The sequence below is a fragment of the Microcaecilia unicolor genome, chromosome 1 (assembly GCF_901765095.1).
Source record: "Microcaecilia unicolor chromosome 1, aMicUni1.1, whole genome shotgun sequence".
Lineage (NCBI taxonomy): Eukaryota > Metazoa > Chordata > Amphibia > Gymnophiona > Siphonopidae > Microcaecilia > Microcaecilia unicolor.
Genome location: NC_044031.1, coordinates 635,468,084 through 635,474,083, shown reverse-complemented (window position 1 = coordinate 635,474,083; position 6,000 = coordinate 635,468,084).

The window sequence follows — 6,000 nt, the reverse complement described above, 5'->3', positions numbered from 1 at the left end:
TCTTCTGGCAGCCAATCACAGGAGGCACTTAGTGGACATCCGGGGCCAGATTCAGTAAATGGCACCCACGATTAGGTGCCAGAAAGATCTGCGTTAAAGTAGTATAATATAAAGGGCACGCACCCTTTGCAGAATAGATTAGTGTGGATTTTGTGACTAACTTTGGATGCTGAATTTATGCCTGCTGAAACCTGGTGTAATGCTGGCGCCCAACTTTGGCATGGATTCGACATTATTCTATAAAACCATGCCTAACTTTTGGGAACACTCCCTGATCTGCCCTTGCTACTCCCAAAGCCACACCCCTTTAGAATTATGTGCTATGACATTTAGGCGCAGTTGTTATAGAATAGCAACTATAGCAGATACATGGCACAAATCCAAATTAGTGCCAATTAACTCAAATACTGATTGTTGACACCTTGCTAACTAATTAATATGCGTGTACAGCTGCCTTGGGTGCACAAATTTGGTCAACCTATATCGAATCTGGGGGCTGGTCTTGTTTCTGCTCTGATGGTTGAGGCAGTGCAGTATAGGTCTTACCAATGTGTGACTGGTGCAACTACACAGGGTTGAAAAGGGAGGCACTCAGTCTCCGGGGGACTTTCAGAAATGTAGAGGGGTGACCTCCTGCAAGCAGATGGGGTTTGGAAATCAGTTGCTTCTCTGAAGCTTCCAGCACCCTTGAAACTAGCTTCTGCTTGACTGTGATGCCATGAGCCTTCATTTACAGTTACCCAGAATTTACAGCCTTCTTCCAGCTCAAGTATGTAGAGGCAGTTCTTGGGTAGGGCTACAGACCCCAGGTCTTTAGCCCAACATACTTACATTCTAGAGCAGGAGTCGGCAATCACAGTACACGAGGGCAACAACCCAGTTGAGTTGTCAAGATTTCCACAATGAATATGCATGAGATTGATTTTGTATATTCTGCTTCTATTGTATGCAAACAGATCTCATGCATATTCATTGTGGAAATCTGACTGGGTTGTGGCCCTGGTGGACCATGGTTGCCCACCACTGTTCTAGTCACAGTATTCAATCCAAGAGTTGCCTACAAGCCAGGTTTCAGTTTAACCGAAAGAAACATAAGAAATGGCAAAGACCATCCTCTCTATCCAGTCTCCTCATCCATGCCAACTACTATTTATTTATTTATTTATTTGTTGCATTTGTATCCCACATTTTCCCACCTATTTGCAGGCTCAATGTGGCTTACAGTTTTTCCGTCATGACTTATGCCATTTCAGAATACAGATACAATTGGTAATACATATAGAACATGGATGATGTAATGAGCAGTCAGGTAACACTATCCTTTCCTCTCCCTTAGAGATCCTATGTACTTGTCCCAAGCTTTCTTGAATTCAGATATAGTTTTCATCTCCACCACCTCCACCGGGAGGCCATTCCATACATTCACTACCCTTTCTGTGAAGAAGTATTTCCTCAGGTTACTTCTGAGTCTGTCCCCTTTCACCTTCATCCCATGCCCTCTCATTCTAGAGCTTCCTGTCAATTGAAAGAAGCTCACCTCCTGTGCATTTATGCCACAGAGATATTTGTATGCTTACTGCCTCCTTTGAGTGCAAATCTCATGACTTCATTAGGGATATTCTGAAAACTTGAGGACCAGGAATAAATACCACTATTGTGCAGGGGTTAGGATGATGTCCCAAGCTAGCTAGGCTAAGGAATTAAACATAATCTCATTCGGTATGGCAGGGCTGAGCCCAGGACTGTTGGTGGTATATGTGCTTGCTTCAGGAGTGCCAGTTGATGGCTCCTACCCGTGCCGGCTCCATTCTCAAAATGGCTGCCATGACCTCAGGTGGCAGTGTTGTGGCAGCCATTTTGGCACCAGAGACGGCATGCAGGAGCAACTGGGGATTGCTTCTGCCCGATAAGCCTCTAGACCACCAGAGAATATATGGTAGGCTGGGGAATGGGGCTACAGTTGGTTCTTGGAGGGGACACCTTCTGGTTGGGGGGGGGGGGGAGTGAGGGAAAGCTAGGGGATCCAGCATAAAGTTTCAGTTCCAGTTGAAAATGCACTGGCATTTTTGACCCAAACCAAAACAAGGCTGAATACAAATTTCAGGCTGTTTCACCGCTGAAACAAAAAATTTGGTGAACCTCTACTTGAAAAGTCCATTTAATCAGACATGGCACCCAAAACAATGGGAAACATTTCTTTATCTTTCTGCCACATTTTCTTGGTCTCAGACAGCATTTCTTTGTACTTGAAGATTCTGTCTCTATCTACATGCTTGGGACTGACAGCCCTATGATTAATGCCATTGTGGTTTCTTTTCTTTGGATTTAGTCTGAGGAGAGAAAGGTGATTAATGCAGTGCTTTAGGGTTTGAGTCTTGGGCCAATTCTGTTCCATATCTTTGTGAATGATATTGTAGATGGTTAGAAAGACCTTATTTTTATGGTGTCCACTTTGTTACATGAAGACCTACAAAAGAACTGACACTGTTGAGGGAGCAGCCAAAATGAAAAGTGACCTTTAAATCCTGAGCATTGGTCAAGGCAAAAATTACGAAGGCATGCATTTGAGTTGCAGAAACTCAAACATGCTGTAGGCGATGGGCTAGGGGAGGAAAGAGCATCAACCAGTAAAGAGACTTTGGGGTGATAGTTTCTGTTGTTGCATGTAGGCAGAAGTGTAGAAACCAGAAAGAGGAAGTAATAATGTACCTCTACAGGTCATTGGGGAGACCTCAGTTAGAAACAGAAGACATTTAAATAAAATATATCTCACCTCTTCCATATTTTTTCTGAGATATACATCCCTTGGCATACTACTGATAAAAATGAACTCTGTTTATCACTATCCTCTTTCACCTCCCACTTGACCCACTTTTGGTCTAGATCAAAGACCATCAATTTATTTGTAAGATACTTATACAGAACCATTTCAAAAGCCTTACTACTTTCAAACACAAGCAGGGTCAAAACAACACGAACTTTAAAATAGCAGCAGCATCAGAATAGCTCCCAACAGGTCTGGTTTTGGGCAAACTAAATTATGCCAAACACTGTGATGCCTAAATAGAAGAGGATGAAATCAATTCTGCCAACTGTTCCTCAAGCAGATTACAATTTAGATTCAGAACCGGGCAAACCCAGATAATAAAAAAAAAGAAACATAAAATTAATGTTATCATTTCTATAGCTCTACTGACGTACTGTCACCAGGTCCCCCTTCCAGTAGGGTCCCCCTAAACCCACCTCTCCTCTCCCCCCTTTCTCTATTTCTGTGGATGGCACTCTCGTTCTCCCTGTCTCATCAGCTCGTAACCTTGGGGTCATCTTCGACTCCTCTCTCTCCTTCTCTGCTCACATTCAGCAGATTGCCAAAACCTGTCGTTTCTTTCTCTAGAACATCAGCAAAATCCATCCCTTCCTCTCTGAGCACTCTACCAGAACCCTTATGCACACTCCTATCATCTCTCGCCTAGGTTATTGCAACCTGCTTCTCACTGGCCTCCCACTTAGCCATCTCTCTCCTCTTCAATCAGTCCAAAACTCTGCTGCGTGACTCATTTTCCTCCAAAGTTGCTATGCTCACATTAGCCCTCTCCTCAAGTCATTTCACTGGCTCCCTATCCGTTTCCGCATTCAATTCAAACTTCTCTTATTGACCTATAAGTGCATTCACTCTACCGCTCCCCAGTACCTCTCCACTCTTGTCTCTCCCTACACCCCCCCTTGGGCACTCCGTTCTGTGGATAAATCTCTCTTGTCTGTCCCCTTCTCCTCTACTGCTAATTCCAGACTCCGTTCCTTTTATCTTGCTGCACCTCACGCCTGGAATAGACTTCCCAAGCCTGTACATCTACCCCCGTCTTTGGCCGTTTTCAAATCCAGGCTAAAAACCCACCTCTTTAACACTGCTTTTGACTCCTAACCACTATTCACTTGCCCTGTACCCTTTTATCCCCACCTTTTTAATTCCCTTACCTCTTAGTTGTTCTGTCTGTTTGCCTGTCCTATTTAGATTGTGAGCTCTTTGAGCAGGGACTGTCTTTTCATGTATGTTGTACAGAGCTACGTATGCCTTGTAGCATTATAGAAGTGATAAGTGGTAGTAGTAGTAGTAGTAGTAGACACCGCTCGTAGAGAGAGAGAGAGACCCTTCCAGCCTTGTCCCGGAGCGCCCTTGTAGGGTATAGAAGATTTATTGGTCTCCCAAAACACAACTCAAACATTCAGTCCTTCACAGTTTCAACATGACATCAGTCCCCACATTCCCTTATTGCTTCTCCCCTTGTACTCTGAGCCATTCCCACATGCTATTCCAAGGGCTTTTGACTTGGGAAAAAAAAGGCAGCTGCCACAGCTTGCAATTTACCTCCTTTTGGCGTTCAGGCTACAGCTGAAATGTCCATAAGTTCCCCACCGCTCTCTCCTCCTCTACTGTCAGGTGCCCACTCCATAAAATCCTCCCCTCCAGATTCTACCAGCTGACTCCCCTCCTCCTGATTAGTATCCATTAGCCAATCATCATCCACCTCCTCTGCACCTGTGGCCATCCTGTCCTCTTTTCCCTCCGAAAGCCTCTCCCCCCTCCGAGAGCTCTGGGAGTTGTAGTCCCCTTTCCTCCCCTTCCCAGCAAGCCTTTCTCCCTGCCGGGATCTCTGGGAGTTGGAGTCACCCTTCCCTCTTTCAGCGTCAGTCAATCCCTGCCTTCCAGAAACTCCACCCCCAGGGTACTGGGACTTCTGGGACCTGTAGTGAAGATTCCCCAGAGGGTGTACGGTCCTTCTACCGCTTCCCCCAACTCCCGCTTCAAGCGCCCCTGAAGGGTTCTCACATAACGCAGCGCTGTACACTAGAAGAGACAGTCCCTGTTGGACAGAGCTTAAAATCTAATTAGTATAGACAAACAGGACAAATAAGGGATAAGGGAATTACTAAGGTAGGAATGATAAAACATAGTACTGAACAAGTAAGGGTTAGGAGTTAAAAGCAGCATCAAAAAGGTGGGCTTTTAGCCTAGATTTGAAGACGGCCAGAGATGGAGCTTGTCGTACCGGCTCAGGAAGTCTATTTCAGGCATATGGTGCTGCAAGATAAAAGGAATGGAGTCTGGAGTTAGTGGTGGTGGAGGAGAAGGGTACAGATAAGAGAGATCTACCCAGTGAACGGAGTTCCCAGGGAGGACTGAGAGATAAGAGTGGAGAGGTACTGAGGAGCTGCAGAGTGAATAAGAGGAGTTTGAACTGTATGAGGAAACGGATAGGGAGCCAATGAAGTGATTTGAGGAGAAGGCTAATATGGGGGACCAGCCACTTATTAGGGGGTGGCTGGTCCATACAACTTTAGTAAGGGATAAATAAACCTAAATAATTCAATAGCGACACTGGCAAAATGTAAGTCATGCAGCAAAATTTTGAACAGATTGAAGGGTTCGTGGGAGACTTGTGAGAAGCAAGTTAGTCTAAGTGAGAGGTGATAATAATGTGGATAAGAGTTCTGGTAGTGTGCTCAGAAAGGAAAGGACGAATCTTTGGTGATGTTATAGAGAAAGAAACAACAGGTTTTAGCAGTCTGTTGAATATGTGCAAAGAAGGAGAGAGAGGAGTCAAAAATGACCACAAGGTTATCTGATGAGACAGGGAGGATGAGAGTGTTATCCACAGAAATAGAGAATGGGAGAAGAGGAGTGGTTGGTTTAGGGGGAACGATAAGCAGCTCAGTCTTGGTCATGTTTAGTTTCAGATGGTGGTGAGACATCCAGGCAGCAATGTCAGACAGGCAGGCTGATACTTTGACCTGGATTCCTGCTGAAATTTCTGGTGTGGAGAGGTAGATCTGGGAGTCATCAGCATACAGTGATACTGAAAACCATGGGATGAGATCAGAATACCAAGGGAAGAAGTACAGATGGAGAAAAGAAGAGGTCCCAGGACAGATCCCTGCAGTACACCAACTGATAGTGGGATAGAAGTGGAGGAGGATCCACCAGAGTATAAACTAAAAGTA